Genomic DNA, 27,654 nt, shown 5'->3' with positions numbered 1-27,654 from the left:
TCTGTCTATGAAGAAATAACATAAAAAATATGCTGCACACTGAATAACCCGCGTAGCGGGTTATTTAAAAGTGTGCACCACATTTTTTATGTTATTTCGAATAGACAGAAAAAATATTAAAGTCATCTCTTATAATTTAATTCTAAAAGGAGTAAATCATGATAAAAACGTTGATGACGTCTCGGTCACATGACAAAATTATGTCTATGAGCTGATAGACAAAACACTTCCAACCAATCAGAAGACGTGTTACATCCAAAATTAAATTATTTATTCATCTGAACAAATTGTACTGAATCAAACATTCATAATTCTGATGTCCATTATTAGACCTTGATATTTGAATTGCACACGGTAAAATCAATACCTAAGTTTATGATAAACGAAACTAGTAGCCGTAATAAATCGAAAAATCAATATCCTATAGTGAATCAAAAATCGTTAACTTTTTTGTTACATCATTTGCGATAGCGCATGTAACATCATTTGCACTATTGCATGTTACATCATTTGCATTAGCGCATAACCCTTTTGAGTGAAGCTGTCATCTTTCTCGCAAATTAATACATCTGATAAGTATATTTCCACGTGCCGGAGTTTGATAAAAAAAAGTTTCCAAATCCAGATTTTCTCGGATATATAAGCGTACACATTTTGAAATTGTACTTCAAATCTGCTTCCAAGGCTGAAAAGACTTTCACTTCGTACTATGAACATCAAAATTATTTATTTTGTAAAAATATTTCCTTTCTCTATTGGAACTGTACATGTATACCTAACAACAAAATTATTTTCATTTACCTGTGTTTAAAGTTATTGCAAATGGCTGATATTTTTGTTCGAGCATATTGTTTTTCTTTAATTGTTTAACATTTCATACCGATATAACATGTTACTTTTATTATTATTCCATTACTTTATTTATTTTGTATTTACATTGTATCATAGGTCAAATTTATTTGTTCAGTGTATGTTTAATGGTGTTAATATGTCCTTTGATTGAGTTAAGCTATTTCAGTTGATATTTTATAGTGTGTCTTTCTATGTTGTGATGTTATACTATTGTTTCAGAAAAAGGGTGAAGGTTTGGTACCATTAAAACGTTTAAACCCGCTGCATTTGTTTGCACCTGTCCTAAGTCAGGAATCTGATGTTCAGTAGTTGTCGTTTGTTGATGTGGTTCATAAGTGTTTCTCGTTTCTCGTTTTTTATATAGATTAGACCGTTAGTTTTCCCGTTTGAATGGTTTTACACTAGTAATTTTTGGGGCCCTTTATAGCTTACTGTTCGGTGTGAGCCAAGGCTCCATGTTGAAGACCGTACTGTGACCTATAATGGTTTACTTTTATAAATTTTGACTTGGATGGAGAGTTGTCTCATTGGCACTCATACCACATCTTCTTATATCTAATTATAGATAAAGTTTATAATTTTACTGTAGTTGTTTTAAAAGTCACTGGGTTTTTAATTCAACTAACGTATCTATATAGTCTTAAATAATATATATAATGTACTTTGAGCTTGTTCCAGTTACTGTTAGCAGTCTTTAATGTGTTTTAAGGTAGATGCAGGTCTAAATTAAAATTCATAGATTTTTTTAATAATTTGCCAAAATGAAGTTTATATCGTGCTTTTTTTTCAAAAATATAATAAAACGTATGGGTCACGGAGCTACAGGATTTTGCAAAATTGTCAGATTTTGTATAGATTATGCATGAAAACTCCTACTGTGTGTGGTGAAAAGAAAACTAAATCATAGAATTTTAAAGTAAAATATGAGAAGATAGCTCTTATAATATACTTTCGGAAAGTAGAAAGAAAAAATAGGGTCACCGGGCTCTTTTTCTTGCTACAAAACAAAAAACGGAAATTCATAACACATTCTTTTATAGAATTACCTTCTTTGAGCTATAAATCTCCCCTTAAATGTCAAAGTTTTAAAAAAAAATTGAAACAAACAAAAAATATTCTGTATTTGAAAGAAACAGTCGTAACAGTTTTATAAAACACATCATTTTGTTCATTTAATTGAAAAGTTTTACAAATGAATTACATTCTTCTTTCGAAATTTGCCCATTTCATTTAAGATCTAGACCGATTTGTTCCTACTATTTTACAATCCAAGATGGCGGAAGACACCCGATTTACCTTAATGCGGTATAACTTCTTTTATTAAATTGTTTTTGTTACTTATTATATCTTTTATATTTTGGAGTTAAGTGGTTTTCCTGTACTGATTTGTATTGCATTTTATTCTTTGTACTTTTTTCTGTGAGTCGAAATTCAAAAAGTAGAAGGGTTGAGGTCTCAAAAACTATTGTCAACTCGACCCTGTTTCCCGTCATGAACCTCTTCCGCATTTGTTGTATGTCATAAACTAATGTATTTCGTTATTAAGAGAGGTGTTGATTGCAGATCTTTGATTGTTTTTTTAAAACTAATTCACAACTAATTCACAACTTTTAATGACATATGGACAATTGGCATATTGTAGAGACACCAGTTTCTTGACTTTTGGTCGTTTTTGTTTGCAGTTGTTTTTCACTTGTTCCGTTAATTGATAGCGTTTGATTTTGTCAGTTTTTATGGACTTCCCCTTTTTTTAATTTGCCTTGAAGTTCAGTCATTTTGTTATACTTTATTGCTGTCTCATTGACGTTTACCTATGGCAAGCCGTTCTCGTCAAAACTATGTCTAAAGCATTTTTCGAAAAATTTACACACTGAAAATTAAAAAAAAAACACAGAGATAAAAAAAACTAAAAACACACACTGAGAATTAAAAATTACACACAGATTTCATATAAGACGCACTGAGATTACAAAAAATGAAAAACACACACAGAGAATTGAAAATTACACAGCTGAGAATTGAAAATTACACACTGAGATTTCAAAAAGACACACTGAGATGAAATAAACTGAAAAACACACACTGAGAATTTAAAATTACACACTGAGATCTGTGCGCAGTTTTTATGCGCACATATCTAATTAGTATACTTAATCTGGATCTATTACAAGCTTGAAACAACTAGGGGACAGAACTCGTTACTCCATCAATTTGGCGCCAAATGTTTTATAAAAATAAACATTAGAAATACAACGTATAGAAAAACTACGTTATAAAAGACCAATAGAACAAGATAAATGCCCACTTACTCTCATTACAAAATATAACCAAATAGTGAACAACTTTATTAAAATTATTAGAAAACATTGGAACAATCTGCAAAACGACAAAAAATGCAGTGAAATTTTTACCCAAGTGCCTATCATAGCATATAAACGTAACAAAAATAAAAAAAGATTACCTTGCGAAATCAGGGTAACAGTTGAAAGACTTTTGAAAAGGGATCCATGCTTATACAGTTTTTAGCAAAAAATCCCGATACACTGTTAGTAATAATCTGAATTATAGGTAACAAACTCGTGAATATGAGTTAGCAAAAAACGATGTTAAGTCTTGAAATTTATTACGAATATTGGTTGAAACAACCGCATTTCATTATAATGACGAGAGTTCGGGAGACCAAGATATTAATCTGTTGAATTATTCATCTCATGAATATTCATTAATAATGTGCATATTAATCTCAGCGTGTATTTTTGAAATCTCAGTGCGTAATTAACCATTCTCGGTGTGTGTTTTTCAATTTATTTCATCTCAGTGTGTAATTTAAAATTCTCAGTGTGTATTTTTCATTTTTCTAAATCTCAGTGTGTAATTTCGATTTCTCAGTGTATTTTAGGTTTTTAAATCTCAGTGTGGTTTTTTTAATTCTCAGTGTGTCATGTTTTCGAGAAAAAAAAGGGTTTAAACATAGTTTTGACGACAACGGCTTGCCATATTTACCCAACATCTCCTTTGATTCATACTGCTAAGAAAAAGAGTACTCTAGGGTAATACATTTTAGATATCATAACGATTAAACTTTCTGTCAGTAATTAAATCTTTTTTTTTAAATAATATTTATTTAAGTTTTAAAGAAATAAATAATAAATATAGCTGGTCTCATTGATTCTATAACGATTGGTGGAAGGTACAAAGTTAGTTCGCGCGTTTCATAGTTTGCCAAATAACTGTTGTGTTTTTATCGGATTGTATGAACGATTTCAAGGAAAGATAAGGAACAAAATTCAACTACCTTGAACCATCGTATTAATATTCTCCAACGAAATTGAAATCAATAAGCCATGTTAGTCAAGTTTCCAATTATACCATCTTATCTTAAAACAAGTTTAAGCTGTGTGGTTATTGATACGAATCGGAATTAATGGAACAATTTGGAGTGTGTTTTTTTTTTTGTGCTTCATCTGATGAGTTGTGCCATTTTCAACTGTTTTTACAAATTCTCCTTATGTTTTACTACTACACCACTGTTACAGGTTTGGAGATGGTTTTAAAGTTCCTCAACATGTTTAACACCACCAAATTATGTATGTGCCTGTCCCAAGTTCGAAACTTGTAATTCACTGATTTTTAAGGTGATATATTTGAAGTATATGTATGCCTTAAATCATTATTTGGTAAAACTATAACCATTATATACTGACGTGATGTTTGCTAGATAATAAAAATATTGAACAAGAATTTGATTTGAAACAAATTTGACATCAACATGTATGGCATGTTTAGTTTATGGATGTAATTAAATTTTTGTAGGTGATTTTTTTTTTCTAGTATACTTCTTAGGTTCTGGAAATTTGGAGGCGCAAAACAAAATACAATAAGCACGGCATGTAATTTCTGAACATTTATTCAAATCATTGATGCTAAGATGTGGTTCAAGACTGTGATTTCAATTGGTGTTTGTAAATGTTTAGTATCTATTTGACAAATAAACAACAACAAAAAAAGAAGCGGAAGATTCCAAGGGGTGAAACTGAAAACGCCATGGCAAAAACTAAAGACGAGGAAAAGAGAAACAAGGCCACAAAGCACTAAATAGAAACTTAAGACTGAACCATACAAACCCGACCAAGAACACGAACATTTCAAACTGAAACCTTATATTCTATTACATTGTATGCATGTTTTTTGGCAAATATTTATTTGCCAATTCGTTTTGGTTCCTGTGTTCTTCAATGCAAAATCTCATAAAACATGCAAAATTTGCAATATTTTACTAAAATTGTGAAGTGAGTACAGAAGTAGCAGTATTACCCCTTCCGAGATTTACTATAACCGAAGATTGTTGTCAGTTTATACTCTGGAATTTCAATACATACGTGATTTTCATCATATCACAGAACATATGATCTACTACGTCAAAGTTCGGCTAGCATCTTTCAATATGTACACTTTATATTTGTACGTTCCAATTATAGAATTATTATACTATTTTTAAACAATTAATGGCTTTGACTGCACTACCCTTTACTATACAGAGATGGTAATAGTAATATCATTTCGTTACAAAACATATAACAATACATCACCAGGACTGAATGATATAAATTATGACGTTAATATGAAGGTAATTATAACTGATTAGTCTGCACCCTACTTGTTATATCTGCTTAAAACATTCATCTATGTGGTGAATCCAATCCCTGTCTCTTTATTAAAACCTCTTGTGGACTCAATTATTTCTCAATCAAGTCCCACAAACGTTGTAAAGCAAATGTAAATGACCATTTTATGTGTAGAAATTTCCAGTTCTTGATCATGGAACAAACAATAATCTTATAACTACAAAAGGTCACATAAATCTTATTTTTACATTTTCTTCCCTTCCCTTTTTACATTAGTTGAACGTTTTAGCTTACGTATTGAATAATTCTTTTTTTAAATAGGTTGAAGATACCAAGGAGCCATCCAAAATCATAAGGCGAGAGATACGCAAAAAACGAAAGACGATAGACAAGCCACTTCACAAAGCATCGCATAAAGACCGAGAAACACGAACCTCACCAATAAACTGGGGGAGATATCTGCGGCTCCGGAAGGGTGAATAGATCTTGCTCAACTAATGGTATCCGTCGTGTTACTCGTAGTAAGTACAAATTTGATCGATAATGAGTTCAAACTCTGGACAATTTATTAAAAATTTAAAGAAATCCTTAAAATAGTTCACACTGTAAACAATAATATTAATGATCAAACAACAGCAATATGTTCAAAATTATATTCCAAACCTCATCTGACAAATTTATTACATTGTCAAATAGCAATGCTCATCAATATTCCAACGATGTTAATTGAAATTTCTTTGTATCTGGGACGCATATGACAATAGAATCTAATTATTATAGATTAACTAGATGAACTTCAATTATCACTGTATGGGACGTGTCATCATAACCAGATTAATACATATAAATTGGAAAGTATTTGATTAAAAAAAAATTAGTAGTAGTCAAAAATCTTAAATATATTTTTTTCTTTTCTGCAGATGGTTATATAATATAATTGTTTGTTAAAACATTTTTCTGTAACGTTTCGGCTCATAAACCCGTGTCATTTTTGAAGGCGAACTCAACGTAACTTGGGCAGTAAGTCGGGTTTTTATTAATTTTGTGTGTATTTAGAACTCGTTGAACTAGACCTGACTATCTAAAAAAATATATATATCTTGAATATATACTTCTTTCTTCGAACTTTTGTGTTTTGTGCTCTCCTATATTTTGTATTTTTGAGTTTTCAAACTTTTGGTCCCGATGATAGATGTTATTCCAGAAACACATGTTGGGCGCACGGAAATCATATCATACATTTTAAAGCAAAAGATCTCAAATAAAACTATATTCATCCAAAAATGTCTAGTAAACTTGTGACAAAGGCGAAACATATTAGACATTCGTATTTACTAAAACAAGTGTTGCATTTAAAATTCAATGTCACATTGATTTACCTTATAATCCAGCTAAAACAGAGATTTATATAATGATGTAGGAGCAATTAGATGCATTTTTGCCAATGTAATGCATTACATTATAGTTACATGTAATGCCCAAATTTGGGCATTAAACATTACATGCATTACTTGGGGAAATGTAATGCATTACAGGGCACAACATTAACAAGTTAGCATTACCCCACGATGGAAGAGCATACAAAATTTCAACGACAGGTCATAAGCGGTACCCCCTTAGAACATTTTGATTGAGTCACAAACAATTCAATGTATGTAAAACCTGAAAGAATAAACAAGGATCTATATTCCTAGACGCCTGAGTGCTTACGCAACATACATCTTTTTTTTTTAGTGATAAAAATTACGCATTCGCACAAAAACATTGTATGTTGTTTCATGTCCCCGTCATTTTTAAGGGTGAAACGAAAACGAAAGTTTCTTTTGAAATCTAAAACTTGAACTCCTCAATTGTTGAATGACTCGTGTTCACAATGTGTAGAAGAATGACCGTACATTAATGTATACAGTTTTAATTTATTCATAAATCATATGAAGAAATGCAATTGTAAGACAAGAGTTTATACCTCGTTATTATCTAACGACCAGTGTATATACCTTATTTCAAGCTACAAATAAGTGTATATATCACATATTAAGCTAAAATAAATGTTTATCAAGCTAAAGACAAGTGTCTATACCATATGTCAAGCTACAAAAAAGTGTATATATCACATATCAAGCTAGAGAAAATTGTTTATCAAGCTAAATACAAGTGTCTTTATCTTTTATCAAGCTCAGGACTAGTGTCTATACCACAAGTAAATTTAAAAACACGTTTCTATATCACATGTCAAGCTAATAAAAGACAAATATCTAAATCATCTTTCAAGCTAAAGATGATTGTCTATGTCATATATAAAGCTACTGTAACGGACAGGTGCCTATATCATAAGTAAAGCTAACGACAAGTGTATATACCATATGTCAAGCTAACGACAAGTGTATATACCATATGTCAAGCTAACGACAAGTGTATATACCATATGTCAAGCTAACGACAAGTGTATATACCATATGTCAAGCTAACGACAAGTGTATATACCATATGAAAAGCTAATGACAAGTGTATATACTATATGTCAAGCTAATGACAAGTGTATATACCATATGTCAAGCTAAAGAAATGGGTTTATAACAAAATTTAAACTAAAGCAAAGTGTCTATATAGAACAAATCTCCATACTATATGTCAAGCTAAAAAAGGAGTCTATGCCATATATAACGCTAAACCCAGTGTCTATGCCAAATGTAAAGCTGATGAACAATGTCCATAACATATGTAAAACTAAAGACTTGTGTCTATATCATGTGTAAAACTAAAGATCAGTGTATATTACATATGAAAAACTAAAGACTAGTGTCTTTACCATGTGTAAAGCTAAAGACCAGTGTCTATATAATATGTAAAACTAAAGACTAGTGATTGTACCATGTGCCAAGCTAAAGACTAGTGTCTATATATAATATACAATATCTAAAAATAAAGACTAGTGTATATTCCATGTGTGAAGCTAAAGACCAGTGTCTATACCATGTGTCAAGCTAAAGACAAGTGTCTATACCATCTGTAAAGGTAAAGACTGGTGTCTTTACCATGTGTCAAGCTAAAAATTAGTGACTATATTATGTGTAAAGCTAAAAACAAGTGTCTATACCATGTGTAAAGTTAAAGACTAGTGTCTATACAATATGTAAAACTTAAGACTAATGCTTATACCATGTGTAAAGCTAAAGACTATTGTCTATACCATGTGTCAATCTAAAGACAATTATCTATACCATGTGTAAAGCTAAAGACTAGTGTCTATACCATGTGAAAAGATAAAGACAAGTGTATATACCATATGTAAACTAAAGACTAGTGTCTTATCATGTGTCAAGTTTCTATACCATATATCAAGATAAAGCTTAGTGCCTATACCATATGGCAAGCTTAAGACAGGTGTCTATATAATGTATCAAGCTAAAGACAAGCGTATATATTATATGTATAACTAAAGACAAGTGACTATACCATATATCAAGATAACGCTAAATGTCTATACCATAAGGCAAGCTTAAGACACGTGTCTATATAATGTATCAAGCTAAAGACAAGCGTATATATCATATGTATATCTAAAGACACGTGTCTATACCATTCACATGTCAATCTTAAGTCAAATATGAACATCATATGTCAAGCTAAAGACATGTGTCTATATTATATGTCAAGCTAAAGACATGTGTCTATATTATATGTCAAGCTAAAGACAAGTGTTTATACAATAGGTCAAGCTAAAGAAAAAGTGTATATACCTATGTCAGGTAAACGGCAAGTGTCTTAACCATATGTCAAGCTCTAAATAAGTTCTATATTTAGTGTCAAGTTAAAGCCACTTGTCTATACCGTATGTCAAGCTAAAGCCAAGTATCTATACAATATGTCAAAAAATAAGGGTATATAGCATATATGTCAAGTTCTATATCGCCCAAAGTCTAGACAACTTAAATATGAATTTATAGAATTAAAATTCAAAAGAATTGCCAAAAATCTGCTGTCAACACCAATTGTTTTAACGAATAAAACACCTTAGATGAGGTTCATGACAGAGTACAGTCACATAAACGTGTGGCGGGTTAATTTAGTTTTTCAAAACCCACGTCCGCCTTTCATATTTCGGTCAGCTGCGTTAATAAAAGAGATACTAGTAGATGGAAGAATGAACATGAGTCAGGGGGAAAAAATGTAACAAGTAATTACTAGATAATATTAAAGACTGCTCGCGAATTCAAATTATTCCAGCTGATGATATAAACCGAATTTCTACTTACACATTAATATCGATCGCTAAGTAAATTTCATAAAGCAATGTCAATAACAGTGAATAAGATAATAAAAGATATAGCTCTACTATTACGCAATGCTTTTAACATTAACTTAAATATTTATAATTCATGTGCATTTTTGGTAAATATATATATTTAATTGTGGTTTAGATTGCCATTTTTGTAAAGAAATAATTTTTCAGTTCCAATATAAATACTTAATCAAAACCTTTCAATAGTTCAGAATTTTTTAATTATTTACTGTAATTAGGTTACCTTTCAAGTTTGAAATCAATGTCTCACTAAATATGACAAATCTACCTTGCATAACCTTTAGATTTTTTGTTCATGTATGTACCAAGGGAATTAACTAGTGTGTTTGGTTAAAAATTGAACTTCAGAATTATTTAAAATGACATTAAATGACATTGGCAATAACCGTAGATCATCGTAAGCGTTCTTCCTGAGTACAGATAAATATGTGGGAATAGTAACTGAAAAGATGTTAAGATAACACTTACAGTTTACCTATATAAAGCGTTAATTTTTTCATGGAGATTTTGTTGAAACATATTATGATTCGTTAATAAAAAAAAACACGTATATAAGCTAGTTTATCAAAATTAGATTTTGAATCAATTATGTGTCCCTTCAAAAAAAAACGAAACAGTTCATTTTATTCTTATAATCTTTAAGATGCCATGTCAGCAAGCACTGAGCTTTTAATTAAATGTAAAAAAATATTTCTTTCATAAAATTGGTGTTTAATGATGTGTTGCATGTAATGTAAAACACAGAAGATGAAAATGGTATATTTTTTTTCCAAATCCACTGGTTTTCATGGCATCACATTTCATTTCCTGAGATACTTGTCACAATTTCCACCCAAAAATGTGGTAAAACATGCATTTTTCAAAGTAAAGCAGAAAATCAATACTGTAAAAAAAATCTCAACTCTAATATCGTAAAGGGACATCTTGCCTTGATATAATTTGTACAGTTTTGAGCAATTTGATATTTTTGAAGCATTGCTATGGCAACCTGAAATAGTAGGATTTTTTACTTTAGAAAACTGTTAAAAATCACATAATATTTAATTGCCTTTATCTTGGACTATTATACTAACGTTAGTATAATAGTCCCAGCCTTTATCTAAAAGTAAGGATAGCAATGTGATTTCCCGTTATTGTATTCTTGATAGTACAAGTATTACAACTATTTGAAAGTTTAAAATTGGGTAGACATGCAAAAATGTAGATCTATGGCCCCTACAAAAATTCAGATTTTAACATTTCTTTAGAAAATCTGTCACCTTTTTTATTCTCATTATACTTAAATGACCTAGAGGACTATCTCATCTTGGAAAATGTAATAGGTTTGAGCACTGTAAGTAAAGATATAGAAGAAAAACTCGGAACTTTATTGAAATTGTTTATAATTCTCTACGCAGATGACACGGTAATCCTGGCAGAATCACCTGACCAACTTCAGAATGCACTAAACAAATTTAAAAAATATTGCGAAACCTTGAAGATGAGAGTAAATGTTTCTAAAACCTAGTTTTCTCAAAAGGAAAAACGACAAACTTTCCAATTTTACATTACAACAACCATCCTATTGAAACCGTAAATAACTTTAACTACTTAAACATTATTTTCAGCAAAACAGGCAGTTTTAAACAGTGCAAATAAAATCTAATTGACACAGCAATTAGTGCAATATACGAAGTTTAAAGGAAGGGACGAATTCATAACTTATCAATCAAGTAAGCGGCCACGTAGATTTATTTGTCCTGCTAGTAAAACCTATCCTGCTATATGGATGCGAAGTATGGGGTTATGAATTATAAACATCGAAATACTAGAAAGAGTACAAACAAAATTTTTTAGGCTACTTTTACATCTTAAACCATCTACTCAAAACGGTTTACTTTGTCTATTTTTTACATAAATCAAGTATGCAAGTTTAAGTTAATTCAAATACCCCTAAAAAACACCAAGCACCATTTTTCTTTTATATATTTCCTCTTTAAAAAAAACCCTCTTTAGAATCTTATGATTAGTGGTGGATATTTTACACGGGACCCGGATTAAAAAACCTAGAGTGAATTTTTGTTTTTGGATAAAAAAAAACACTAGGAATGTTCATCATCCGGGTAAAGTACACTGCCGGAATCAAACCACTTTTATACGCAATATAAGTACAAACATAAGCTCTGAAGAGCTATTAGAACATACAAAACAAAAGCACAACAAACAAAATAATACATATCAAGTCATGCACACATATACAATTATACATAGAAGACAAGAGTTCATATAATACAAACATACAGCACAAAAGTTCTACCAAGCAGCTTAAACACACACACATTGAAGCACGCACTAATAGGGTAAAAACACAAAAGCAAAGGTAAAAGGATTGCAACATAAAAAAAGCACACAGAGACTAGGTATGTAACAAATAAGCACAAAAAAGCAGAAGCACTATAAGTTAACAGAAATAAAATTGCCATGCTGAAAACAAAGCATTAAATTAAATCATGAAGATAAACAGGACATTCTTTGTTAATAACTTCGATATCGAATGGTCTCATTATAAGTTAACAAAAAATGCCATGCTGAAAACAAAACTTTAAACTCAAAACAATGAACAGAATCAACCGGTTTTTCTTTTTCCAGGCGAAGCATTGGCATGAGCTGCCAGACCAAGATTTATAAAGTTCTTGAATTGATTTTAAAATGATTGCTTACGCATCTCATCTGGCAGCTGATTACAAAGTGTAGCACCCGCATATCTTAAAGAGTGTATGCCATATGGAGTTGTTCTCACATGTGGTAGGTCTGCTGTTTTCTGAAAGAAACTAAACGAGTAAGACTTTTCCTTTAAGTGGATTAAATCATGAAAACAAACAGGACATTCTTTGTTAATAATCTTGAAAACTTAACTAGGCAATGATTTCATTCTTCTAATTTTTAAAGATAGTAATTTGATTTGCACTATATAACATCATAACCTGCTGAATAGTCTTCATAAATAAATCTGTGAGCTCTCTCTTGAATTTTCTCAATCTTTTTTGTAGACGGACAAGACAAGACAGATACTTTATTAAAGTTTCACCACTTGTTACATATAAAATATACAGCATATTAAAACACAAGTTAACAACAAGCGCCACTCTATAAGGAGTTATGAGAGACTATAAAACAATTTTTCTTAAATTATAATACAAATACAAGTCAACTATTATGAACTATTATGAAGACATAATCTTTCAATCAGTTTTAATTGAGGTCTGGAGCTGGCATGTCAGTAACTGCTAGTAGTCTGTTGTTATTTATGTATTATTGTCATTTTGTTTATTGTCTTTTGTTTCCTATTCTGACATCGGACTCGGACTTCTCTTAAACTGAGTTTTACTGTGCGTACTGTTGTGCGTATGTTTTTACTACATTGGCTAGAGGTATAGGGGGAGGATTGAGATCTCAAAAAAACATGTTTAACCCCGCCGCATTATTGCGCCTGTCCCAAGTCAGGAGCCTCTGGCCTTTGTTAGTCTTGTATCATTTTTAATTTTAGTTTCCTGTGTATAATTTGGAGTTTAGTATGACGTCCATTATCACTGAACTAGTATACATATTTGTTTAGGGGCCAGCTGAAGGACGCCTCCGGGTGCGGGAGTTTCTCGCTGCATTGAAGACCCATTGGTGGCCTTCGGCTGTTGTCTGCTCTATGGTTGGGTCGTTTTCTCTTTGACACATTCCCCATTTCCATTCTCAATTTTATTATGAGTATAAAAATACATTTTTGCTTTATTAAAATTTCATTGCAGATTTTGGCAGCATAAGATACCATATTTTCATTTGTAAAAAGAAATATCAATTTTTCATTATCAGACATATGTAAAGAAAATTCTCATCAACAAAACTAGCATGATTAAAAATAACATTACGAATATCTTAATATACAGGACAGTTAAACAAAACATGCTTTTCATCTTCAACGTCATCAGTACAGTTAAAACATACTCTATTTTCAATATCAATATTTTCAAAACGACCAGTTTCAATTTTGATGGGTGTTACATCACATCTAAATTTGGCTTAAGCACTCCTGTATCCACCAGGTTTATTAAAAATCAAATAATTTTCTACGCCATATACATTTTTGAACATTCTATATGTACGTAATTTATTTTTATCAATTGACATCATTTTGTCATACCATTCTTCCTTAAATTTTTCAAAAGATACCTTTTCAATATTCTTAATTAAATTCAAAATAGCTCCATTGCACAAATATTCCATATCAAGTCCTTTAAACTTATTTTTTACTCTAAAATGCCAATTTTTTACATGTGTTACCCCATATATACACTTGTATATTTACTCTATCATCATTCATTTTATTTGATCTTGTCTAATGTCTAAAAACACTAGTCCACTGTTTCATTTTGCATGGAATTCAGCCCATGTCACCATACAGGCACCATAATTCATTACAGACCATACAAGCATATCTAACAATTTTGAAAATGTACAATATTGAAAACCACCGTTAGCTTTACATTTAGATATCAACAAACCCAACGATGTACTAGTGGCTTTAGCAACTGCTTTTACCATATTATTATAGCTTAAATGCTCAGTAAACAATAAACCTAAATATGTGTATTGCCTATTGGGAAACAATATCAATATTGTTACCATTAAACGAAAATGAAAAATTTGATCTAGATACAGACTGTGTTCTAAAATGTACTGTTTTAGATTTTTCTAAATTAACAGTAAGGTCATTAGTACAACACCATATATTCAAAACATCTAATGCTTTTTTTGTAAATCACTCTCATTCTTAGTAATAAGTACAAGATCATCTGCATATAACAACATGCTAACTTTATGATTTTCAATGTGTATACCTATGTTTATTTTTTTAATCTCATCAACAAGATCGTTTATATAAATATTAAATAACAAAGGCGAAAGGATACACCCTTGTTTTAGACCACAATTTACATCAAACCAATCTGTTAAGTTATCATTTACTTTAACACAAGAATGTACGATATTATAAAGAGAATAAAGTGACTGTAACATTTTTAAGCTAATGCCAATTGATTTTAATTTACAAAATAATAAATTTCTATTTATCCAATCGTAAACTTTTTTGAAGTCAATAAATGCCACATATGTTGATTGTTTACGAAGTTTTCTAGTTTTTATAATAGTAGACAGTGTACTTAAATGGTCGACAGTACTACGCCCTTTTTTAAAACCGTTTTGTTCGTCACATAGGAAGTCAATATCATCAAGCGTTATTTTAATTTTCCACAGTACAGTTTGTAGGAAACCGATTCTAAAGTAATACCACGGTACGACAAAGGATCCCTCGGATCTGATGTTGAGCTTTTCGGAATAGGCGTTATATAATCCCTTTTGACCACATTAATGGAACTTTACAAGAATCAAAACAAATATTGAAAACTCTAGTTAGTGCATTTAACATAGTTTGGTTCTTGTACAATTCAACTGGTATTTCGTTTTTTAACATTTTAAAACATTAAATACTTCTTCAACAGATATCTCACAATCTAACATATCATCATATAAAACATCTACATCATTTTCTCAGATATTTACATCACTATCATGATTTTTATTAAACATATTAGAGAAATCACACTTCCATGAATTTAAAACTTCATCTTTATCACTAGAAATTTGACTATTACCTAATTTTACTTCCAGGGGAATATAATTTTGGCGCCCACTACCTACACCAATTTTTCCAATTTTTCGCCAAAACTCTTTTGGATTTCCACACGAGTAACTTGATTCTTCCTCCCCGCTAAAGTGCTAAACTAGTGGGCAGTAATTATATTAGGACATTATGAAAGAATGATAAATTGTTAATTTTAAGTTTAGTCAGATATTTTCCCATTCTTTTTAATACAAATAGCTGTTTGGATGCTTTTTTACATATTATAGAGACATGTTCATTGAAATTTAGTTTTAAGTCTATTGTCACTTCTAAAAGTTTAACCTCATTTTTGCATTATATTTCAATACCTTGTAAAGCTTTTTACTTACAGCTATCGCCTATTTTTTTTCTGGATTAGCTTTCATTTTATTTATTGAGAACGTTTTTTTCTGTTATCATCTTCTATTCTAGAGTTAATCAAGTTAATAAGTTCATTATCTGCGTAGTAAAGGGTTTTGTCATCTACATAATTATAGAGTGCACTTTTATGAACAAAGTAGAAATTGTCATTTAAAAAAATATTAAATAATATATGCCCCAATATAAACCGTTGTGTCACCTCTTTTAACATTGATTGTCAGAAGATTGAGTTAAAACCTACTGTAACACTCTGTATTCTATTAGTTATATAACTTTTAAAAAGTTAAAGAGAAGAGACAGAGACACCATAGGATTTTAATTTTAGTAGAAGGAGGTCATGGGGTAGGTAATCAAAAGTCTTGGAAAAGTCCATTAATATAGCTGCTTCATATTTATTCTGATCTAAAGCCTTTTTCCAGTCTTCAAATAATTTTATATAAAGCTGTTTGTCATCCCTATCCTTTTCGAAAAGCTATATTCATCTCAATAAAATTTGTTATCATGGGCAAAAATCATGTTTTTTTACAAACTCAGAATTTTCTCGGTTAAATATAGTTCTTCTTTTTCTGTTTTGTTTTCTTTAATTACATTAATAATGCTTGGATGGTGTTCATCAATAAGTGTATCTTTTGATATCTTTGGCAACATTTAAAAACAGTTATTAAATATTCCAACAACTTCATTTTGATTATTAATTATTTTTAAATCAGATCTTCAAATAAGATTAGATCTTTTGAAATATGTGACCAGTTATTGGTTAAGAATGGCTTGATTGTTGGCCAAAAATCCTTGCTGCTTGGTCCTCCTACACATCTTTCCATGAAATAGTTTGATTCATAAAAGGAGCGCTTTCTATTTTTTATAGGTATATGGTTGTCAATAACATTCATGAAGTTTGTCTCAAATGTTGTCATATGCTGAAATAACATCAGATGATCTTCTATCATAGCAGTTTACTTACAATTTTGCCTTTTTGTGAAATATTTGTAGATATTGTTTTGCTGTTTTTCTATTAAAGTTTCTCCTTATCTATTATAGTTTTCAAAATTAAAAGGAAAACATAAAGTATGGTAAAAATCATCAATTAGGGGTAATAACACATTAAAGGAGAGGACCAAACGATTGTCGTCTTAAGTGTAATTCTTGTCTTGCTTTGGGTCAGGTGAACTAAAATAAGGAGTTGTGGTATTATTGCCAATAAGACAACTATATACCAAATACCAGGTGACGTAGATGTAAGCTAATATTGGTCATCATACAGTCTTTAACAATGAGCAAACCACATACTCTATAGCAAGCTTTAAAAGACAATGGCATGAACAAATGTTTAAAACAAATAATGAGAAAATCCATGCCTGATTTAGGCTAAAACAATAAACTAAAAAATAATTATGACAGACAGCAACCAACGATAACCACTGAATCACAGGCGCCAAACTTGGGACTGACACTTGAAGAATGTGCGGTGTTTTTTTTTTTTGGGGGGGGGTATATCTATTGATGTAAGCTCCTCGCGATTTTTATAAATTTTAGATTTTACTTTTCCGAGTTATGGGATTCTATTCATAAAAAAGGGGGGATTTTCCAGTTTTCGGACAATAACTCAAAAATGATAGTGATGAAGGAGAAGAAGAAAATGATAGAAATGATGAGCCGGTGCTTCAACCCTGGTTTCGCATATTCCCACATGAAGGAGAGCGTCGCCAGCCAGACTTTCAGGAAACTGTTGGGCCACAGAATATGCCAAACCGAAATTCTAAAACTATAGCCTATTTCTACCTACTGATGACATTTAACTTTTTACAGCAGATTGTCCAGGAAACGAATAGGTATATTGATTGTTTCGAAAGCTAGTCGTAATGATATTTAAAAAATGTATATCAAAATAAATTTCAAACGATTTTAACATAGAGTAAACAAATGACAAAACTAATTTACTATACCTCTATTCTGGTTAGTTATCACATTATAAATCGCTTCCAAATAGTACTAGGCTAAACAGTTGATTATATAGATATGAGAAGATGTGGTATGGGTGCCAATGAGACAACTCTCCATCCAAGTCAAAATTTATAAAAGTAAACCATTATAGGTCAAAGTACTGTCTTCAACACGGAGCCTTGGCTCACACCGAACAGCAAGCTATAAAGGGCCACAAAAATTACTAGTGTAAAACCATTCAAACGGGAAAACCAACGGTCTAATCTATATAAAAAACGAGAAACGAGAAACACTTATGAACCACATAAACAAACGACAACTACTGAACATCAGATTCCTGACTTAGGATAGATGCAAACAATTGCAGCGGGTTTAAACGTTTTAATGGTACCAAACCTTCACCCTTATCTGAAACAATAGTGTAACATCACAACATAGAAAAACACACTATAAAATATCAATTGAAATGGCTTAACTCAATCAAAAGACATATTAACACCAGTGAACATACACTGAACAAATAAATTTGATCTATGATACAATGCAAATACAAAATAAATTATGCATTATTTACAGCAATGAATCATCTTATGTATAAGAACTCGAAAATTGAAATTTGATACAACTCTTATACAAACATGTCAGAGTGTAACTCTAAATATAAGAAAATATCTTATATAAAATAAGAAGATGTGGTATGATAGCCAATGCAACACTCTACCAGAGAACAAATGTTGTAGGCGCAAGCAACTATTGTAACCGTACGGTTTTCAACGCGGAGCAAGAGCTCATAACGCAAAGCAAGCTAAAACAAAAGCCCCAAAAAATGACAGATTTAAAATTCTTAATATATTATTTATACCTTTGATAATTCATTTTTATAAAGGGAATGACATTATATTCTGCATGTTAGGTATGCTAGAGATGTCATAGCCAGTCGGGATAGAATAGGATAGGACGATTCTCAAGACTACACGCTTGGCCAAAAATTGGAGAAACAACACTGAATGAAATAAGTTTTTTTGCCGTCATTCTGAACATGGGTTTGATTAGAAAAGCGAAGATAGCAGAATTTTGGAACAGTAAATTGCCAAGTCAAGAGACAAAATGGTTAAAGAACATGTTTAGTCGCAACCGATTTCAACTCGTTTTTAAATTTTTCCATCTAACTAACAACAATATATACCCGGCAGAAACGATCCAAACTACAGCCCGACAGCAAAATTTCAGTGCCTAATTGATTTATTCAATCGTCAGTCTAAACTTCATTATAAACCAGAACAAAACTTAAGTATAGAGTAAAGTTGAATAGGGACTCGCGGTCGAACATGCATGCTGCAATTCATTCCGTCAAACAGCTTTAAGTTCAGGGTGAAAGTTTGGATGATGATAGATGCAGTGTCAGGATATGTCATTCACGCTATAATATATAGAGGTAAGACGTACGACCCAACACCACCTGGTCAAACCCAGGGTTCCTACGTTGTAAACACGTTTTTAGAAAAAGCTGGTTTACTTCATAAAAAGTATCATGTCGTGTGCGACAGCTTCTTTTCATCTAGTGTGCTTGTTAAACTTCTTTTACAACTCGATTCTTATTTTACCGGAACTATTCGCCAAAACAGGTGCATGCCGAATACGATAAAACATGTCATATTAGGAAAATGTGAATTCAAATACGCTCGCCAGGGACACATTCTATTGTGTGTATATCGCGAGTACTGGAATTTTATAATAAAAACATGGGCGGCGTTGATTTGGCAGGTATGATGGTAACTCATTATAATGACAATCGGAAAACCTTTAAGATATCGAAGAAAGTTACGTTTAACTTTTTGCAGCGCATTGTAATAAATGCATATATATGGTATTATAAAAATGCTTCTGATCAACCAGTGAAAAGAAGACTACAGTTTGTACAATCAATTATAAAGGATCTCTCATATTATGGTCAACGCTTTTGTTTTGTCCATTTGAAGATAAACTGGCAACAACATGACAAAAAATTAAAAACGATAAAAAGGCAAACAATGAGCTAAAAAACTACAGAATAACTGAAGACTGAGTAACAAACGCCATACCAAAAAAGGAAAAAAGGAAAGCAGAAACTGTGCCCCCCGTTACATGTATTTCTCATATAAGATAAGTTGATAAGTTTTAACAAGAAATGTTTAGAAAGTTATGGCACTATTTTTTTTCAAAATCGTGTCATTTGTTCGAGCCCTAGCCTGGTCAAACCAAAACATTGGTATTTGCTTTTCTGCTAAACACGCGATATTAAGAAGTAAAAGAATAGACTGATCGACCAGGAGTCAGAATAATGAGTTCGGGTAGAGTAATTTGTCTTCTTGGTAGCTGTTAGGCTTACCTTGTGAACTAGCACGTAAAATAAACCGACCGTCGGTCTAGTACAAAACTCATATATAACCTTCTATTGTCCTAAATATGCATGTACTTTTATAAATTGTTACTTGGATGGAGAGTTGTCTCATTGGCATCTTCCTATATCTATGTAACCTACCACTTAGAAATAAAATCCCGTTTATTTTTGAAAAAGAAACAGTTTTTGACATCATTCAAAATTGTGCCCTGTTAAATTCAAAAGTAACTGTCAACAACGTTCAACAACTGGCAAACAAATTCCTTAGTCTTGACTTTGTAAAGAAAATGAAAGATAAACAACAATGAAAGCAAACTAAAACTTTACTAAACTAAGTTTAACTAAAGTGTGAGAACAAAATATGTACAAGAGACATATAGAATAAATGGACTTACATCTTACGGTGTTTATATTTCACAACTCGTTCGCTATGCCCGTGTCTGTTGTGACGTTTTTGATTTTAACGAACGTAATCTATGTATTACTGGTAAATCATTAAGCCAGGGATTTCGTTACCACAAATTACTTAAAACCTTTACTAAATTCTTCCACAGATATAAAGATTTGGTTTTGAAGTTTGGTTGTACCTGTAGAAAACTTATTTCAAACGGGATTGCACATCCTCATTTTTACAGCAATATTGTTTACCGTGCCCGGAAATTTAGAAACGATCCTGGTAAACTTATCGATCCTTTAAATAAACTTATTCTAAAAGGTTACCAATTCAACACTGTAATTAGATCATTAAATATTGTTTTTATTGGTACTAATTTTGATTTTGTTATCAGTAAATTAAAAGCAAACTAAATATTATTGTTATATACATATATACATTCATGGATCTACAATCTGTCGATACCTGTATCTTGGCATTGCACAAGGTCATGTTTTTCTCTGACTGTTTATGACGTCTTCACACTAAATCCATTGGATGTTGGATGTGTACGGATTGATAATTTAGTCTTAGATGCATGATTTTTGTTTTATTAGTTGTTAGTGGCTTTGAACTAGCTGTCAGTAACTGCGAGTACTCTCAGATCTGTATCTAGTGTCTTTTTGTTGTTTTGGATGTACAAGTACCCGGCCACGTCCTCTTGTATTTGTAGTATTTGTATTTTTATCCATCTAATGAGTTAAGCCTCTTTCAACTGATTTTTATAGTTCGTTCTTATGTTCTACTGTTACACCACTGTCCCAGGTTAGGGGGAGGGTTGGGATCCCGCTAACATGTTTAACCCCGCCACATTTTACATTGTCATTTCGGGGCCTTTTATAGCTGACTGTGCGGTATGGGCTTTGCTCATTGTTGAAGGCAGTACGGTGAACAATAATTGTTAATTTCTGTGTCATTTGGTCTCTTGTGGAGAGTTGTCTCATTGACAATCATACCACATCTTTTTTTTTATATTTATCATAAACATACATCATCTTATGGATAAACTATTCATCAAATGCGTATTTAGTAAGAAAATTATGATTTACACACACCTTTCCGAAGTTATACAATATTAAAAGAATTTGGCGTGCTTTCGGCATTTAAAAGAAGCACGGACAATGACGTTACGTCATAGTACATTTCATGTCATCAGAGTAAAAAAAAAGTGGTCTCATGGCACTGAACGTAGTAAGAAAAAAATGGCCCAAAAGTGGCCCATGGCACAGAGATGGTTAAAACTTTGGTGACTGGTTTATATCTATTAAAATAAGCTCCCTTTAGGTTTTTTTAACAAATTTTCTTATATGACATTGAGGAGTTATGGAACTTTATTCGTTGAAAAAACGGTGGGCGTATCATGCGCTCATGGCTCAGCTCTTCATACAATAGTATGTAGTGCGTGTTTTTCTTATTAGAGGAGTTTTAATCAATCATTAGAGTGAATTTTAATGAGATCAACTCTGTTGATATATACTGTGAACGTTTTGTGTAAATTTGAATATATTTAGCTATGTTGAAAGACATGTGTTATGTCAAATCATAAAAATACAAGTTGTTTAGTCTCTAAGAAAACTTGTAACATTTCCGCTGCTATTTTTGCTAAATGGGTGCGATTTGGGTACTGTCACGTTATGAACAGTATTCCGTAATCCAGTCCTCGAGAAGAAAATTGTATGTATCATAAACCGAGAAAAATGAGAGAAAAGAAAGATGCCGTAGATCAGGATAAACACTGTAGATTATATATTAGGTAACATTCAAGATATACGCCAGTAGCTGATATACCATTTCCCGGGAACATTTATTTTTTAAACCAACGGTCAAATGGCATCAACAAATCCACCGTTAATCAATATCCGACAACAGATTACAGGAAAAAAACAAAAGTTATGATGAAATCATAAGATTGGAGCCTAAAGTTATTATTCTTGTCCTGAATAAAAGATTCCGTTCTCGTACATTGTGCTTTTCAATATGAAAGAAAAACACAAAAACACAATGTCACTTGTCAACCATGTTTGTTTACATGCTTCTATGATGCTCTCTATTACGTCCGCGTTTTTGAAATAAAACCTAGCGACAGTCCCTGTGACAGTCATTCCCGCCATCTACTGCGTTGAGACAAGACGTGTTGTTGCAGAAAAAGCATAGTACCTAACCATTTTCCCAGTGTTAAATGTGGTAGGAGGAAGTGATGTGCATTGGTTGTTTACAGTAGAAATATAACGATTTACGAGTTTCTCTGTGTAAACGTGTGGCACTACGTGCATCCACTGTTTATTTAACTGAAATATGACAAAAATACGAGAATTTTAGACTGTTAATCACTGCTGCTATTGAGCAAAAGATTTTTACAAGAGAAATTCGATAAGATTTCGCTGTGAACTTGTTAGAGATCGTTTGTGTGCATCCTTAGTTACAGCGGAACATGACGGTTGCCTACGGATGACTGGCTTTCGTTGTGAACTTGTTAGAGATCGCCTATGTGCATCCTTAGTTACAATTGAAACATGACAAATACTAGTTTTCACTGTGAACTTGTTAGAGATCGCCTATGTGCATCCTTAGTTACATTTGAAACACGACAATGTTCTACTGTAATCAGTCCATATCACATAGCTACATCATAGTTGTTTTCCAGTTCAAAAAGACTCCAGAACCAGATTTAGAAGTAGTCCTGAGGCAGCAGACACGGGGAGCAAACCAGGCCCTTAACGGGCCGCAAATTATTCAAAAAGAATCTACTTTTGTTGCAAATCAGTTTTATTTTTTCGCATAATATTCTTTTTTTTTTACATATCTGCCCTCATCCTAAAAAACCAACAAAAAGCTTCATTCTTCTGTATTTGCAATTTCCTTTGATTTTTTTTTTACATAACTACCCTCCCCCTAAAATAACAACAAAAAACTCATTCGCCTGTATTTGCAATTTCCTTTCATTTTGTTAAACTCCCAAGTTCAACATTTGGAGCCCTTTATAGCTTGCTGTTCGGTGTGAGCCAAGGCTCCGTGTTGAAGGCCGTACTTTGACCTATAATTGTTAACATTTTATACATTGTGACTTGGATGGAGAGTTGTCTCATTGGCACCCATACCACATCTTCTTATTCATGTATAAAATTATCCTGTAACCCAGAAACCAAAAAACCAAAATATACCATATGTCAAGCTTTAAACATCATACTTACTGTTAAACATAAAAAAAAATCACTTGCTTATGTGAACGAAATGAATATTTCGAAAGAAAAACAAAATCATTTAAACCATTTAAAATTTAATAGGGCATAACCATGGAGAAAAGGGGGTCAAAATAGTGAATTGTTTATGCCCACAACGGTCAAAGTCTTGGAAATTTTTTTAAAAATTTTTGTGAGAAAAAAAAGAGGAAAAAACTCAATAAAAAAGGGCTGTGTGGGCTCTATGTCTCCCCATCCCCAGTTTCTCAGCCTCATACAAAACAATTTATATTCTTCTGACATTGACCTAATATTGTATATGTATTATACATCTATTCAGTATGTTGATATGCTACGGAATAAAAAGTTAAGGTGGTATGGGTGTTTTCCGCCATCTTGGATTGTAAAATAGCAGAACAAAATTATAAAAAAATCATACTTTTACAAAAGTGTTCTTTTTTTTGTTTGTTTTTGTTTTGTTTTTTTGCTTGATTTCAATATTTTGATTTTGCGTATTAAGGGGAGATGACTCGGGAATAGTACAATTTTTAAAGGAATCTATAGGAACTTTTTCTATTTTTTGTTATAGCAGGAAAACACGTACGGTGAACCAATTTTTTCTTTTAATATTCTGTACATTATAAGAGCTATCTTCTCATATTTTATTTCAAAAAATAAGTTTTGAACTTATAACAGCACCAAGACACGGGCCGCCCAATTTGGTTTCTTTTCGTTTCTCTTCTTTTCAGTGTAGTCTTAGATGGTTGTGTACAATTCTTGTTATTTTCTACCGAGTTTTTTTTATAAGTAAATTTGGTTCGGTCTCGTGCTGTATTTAGAAAAATGTTATCGGATTTTTACATGACAGCTATCATAGCAGGTTTATTATCATCCCTAAGTCATGATATCAGTCCAAGAGCCGCCAAGAAGAAAGAAAAATAAAACATTGGTTTGACATACAAAAAATATACCAATCTCAAGTACGCCATGTATACTGCAAGTCAAACAACATAGGAGGTTGAAAATATCATGTTTAATATACATTAATATACATTGGTGGCCTTGGCTGTTTTCTGCTCTTTGGTCGGGTTGTTGTCTCGTGATCTCTTGCGCTTTCCCCGTTTCCATTTTCAAGTTTATGTATATATATTTTGACTGGTATTTTTGTAAGACAAAAATGCATTTTAAACTCGCTATCGCTCAACCCGTGGTAAAATTAATATAAATTCAAAGCCCCATGAATTATTTCTTCTGTTTTACAGGTCATGAGCAACGCGACTAGTGATAAAAGTACTGCCCCCTCTACCTTTGTACCTGTTTTTGCCTGATTTGAATGGGTTCGTGTTGCTTAATCTTAGGGATGTCTGTGTTGTTTTTGATGGACTGAACGTTGTCTTTCATCTTTTTTTCTTTTTACATATGGTGATGTATATCTTTCTATGAATAATGGGTTTTTTTCTTTGCCCTTTCGATCTTTTGATTTATTTTTTTTGTAATAAGGAATTACACATTTTGAAAATGGCATCATTCCTCGTTTGTATTGTATCTAAAGAATTATATTCAGAAGCAGAGACCAAAAGTTAAAATCTTGTCCTGACCTTTGGCGTTGGCTGAATTTTGAAGATCACAAATGATTGAGATAAAATCAAAACGTTTCGTGTATTTTTATGTCTTTCGCATCTGGCGAACTATATTACAATCCTGTTATCTTTGATGATTTTTTAAGGCTATTCAAACGTAAATTATTCAAACAATGTTGGAACGGGTACCCCTTTTAGTTATCATTCACCATATCCTCATTTATCATGCTTATGTACATTTCTTATCTTATGGTTTCGGGATGTTCATGATGAGATTATTTTTGTAAGTGCTTTTCAGTCTAGTATATCTTATATATCATACTAAAGATCATGTATATACCTGCGGCTCTTTTCACAAAAAATCTTAAGAGTAAAAATACTCGTAAGTCATACACATTTCAGTATAACTTACGATCAATTTTAATCGTAAGATTTTTTGTGAAAAGAGTCGCTGGTGACAAAGAAATTTACCCCAAAAAAAAACATATACGTAACAATCTTTCTTTCTTGTTGATGATAATAATCGGAAAGAAAACAGAACAGATTCAAGTTTCGTTGAAATACAATATTAGAAACCAATTTTATTCACCAAATTCGAAATTCGAAAAATGTTCCTAGTGGTCGGAACAAAATCATATGAAGTCCGCAGAAAACCCCAAAAATATGACTGAAAATGGACACTGAAACAGCTCAGATTTCCAAGAATTTTTTTTTCACTGGAGAAATTTTCCAGTATCGATATTAAACATATATCATAGTTCTATAGTACTGAATAAAAGATCTGTGATACCCTCTATATCTGCAGTGCCATTGACGGAGTGGTCACAAGATATCAAAATTAATTTAACTCACTATATGCACTTTTCGATATAAAGAAGACACAATTTTACTGCAATTCAAACCTCATTGTTATAGGGTCCAGCTCAGGTTGCTGTTTTCAAAGTGGTCAACTTTTCTTCTACCAACCATGTTCGAAAATTATTTCATTTCTTATTCCAACATCTTTATTCAAATATTAAAAAGTTATTAAGTTATTTTTTACTTTTTATTTTCTACTTTACATTCAAATATTAATAATGTCTGCCCATCGACAACCCAAAGGCGATCTTTATACCTCGCGATTGATGTTGGTTTTTCTAATTTATCAGTTGCGTCAAATAAGCATCGCTTGAATGTGAGATTATTATCTAACAAAAGAATAGCTGGGTGTAATTCGTCGGTCACAATGACAGTTTCCTCTGCAGGACCTAGAGTTAAACCTGTTGTTTGAAAAGTATTTGACGGATTCATTCCAAAAATTCCATTGAAATTCTTCTTTTCTTTGGTATTTAAATCCATACAGACAACTTCATTTTTGTTGATAAAAAACAGCGAATTCGACTTTGTTAGTTTTACTCCAAGAATATGTTGGTACGAAGTGGAAAGAAACACCTCCTTTATCTCATATAATTTTATACCTTTGTTACTAAATATCACAACGTTATAATAATTTGATTTGAATGAAACTCCTCTCGGATAATATTGAGTCATTTCCCGTTTCACAACTACCGCAACTTTATCTTCTGAGATGTCCAACCAAAGGGGTGAAAAAGGATGCACACCGGCGAATTTGAGCGTACGACCATCTTGAAATCGCCTAGTAATATATTGTTTCGATTTATTCAAAAGAATTAAAGATTTATCATTCATCATAGTCACGGAAGTCATCAACGTTGTCCTGACTTTTCACTGCGGATCCTTTTTCCTGGTCTAGCTTATACAGACAATTTCCTACTTGTACCAATATTATGTCCTCTGATACCGGAATTATTTTTTTTATTTGCTGTTTTAAGTCGTGTATTTATACATCCTTGTCTTTCAACTATTTTCACGTATTCGGGTATTTATACATCCTTGGCTTTCAATGATTTTTGGTTTGGGCGTTCCTGATAAGTCCTGGAAAAGGTTCGAATTCAACCAAGTGTTATTTCGATTTACAAACACGGGGTCTATGCCACTGCTGGTGGATTGTTAATGAACGAAGATGGCATCAGCTCACCAATCTGTGCTTCGAAACATCATGTGATTTACGACAAACATTTTCCTTATAACTGAGTTTATACATAAGTTTTGGCTTCACAAAAAATTACGAAAGTTTCAAATTAATGCTGCTTGTATTTTTGGTAGAAAAACTTCACAACTGTAGTAAGAAAAAATGTATTAAGACACGATATCCCATTATTATCATGATCATTTAAGTGTCATATATGAAGCGACTTAAAAAAAGATGCTAAGCAATCGATACTTTTGAG

The 27,654-nt window shown here is 31.9% G+C and overlaps 1 protein-coding gene across 2 annotated transcripts in view; it reads right to left on the bottom strand.

Moving 5' to 3' along the window:
• The window catches only part of LOC127724635 (E3 ubiquitin-protein ligase rnf213-alpha-like), a 1,011,139-nt gene that overhangs the window by 920,443 nt on the left and 63,042 nt on the right, over positions 1–27,654 (bottom strand). The gene's annotated exons all lie outside the window — the stretch shown is intronic.

Source organism: Mytilus californianus, unplaced genomic scaffold, assembly GCF_021869535.1.
Source record: "Mytilus californianus isolate M0D057914Y unplaced genomic scaffold, xbMytCali1.0.p SCAF_14, whole genome shotgun sequence".
Classification (NCBI taxonomy): Eukaryota; Metazoa; Mollusca; class Bivalvia; order Mytilida; family Mytilidae; genus Mytilus; species Mytilus californianus.
The sequence above is the reverse complement of the archived record's forward strand: the minus strand, read 5'-3'. Positions and strand labels throughout refer to the sequence as shown.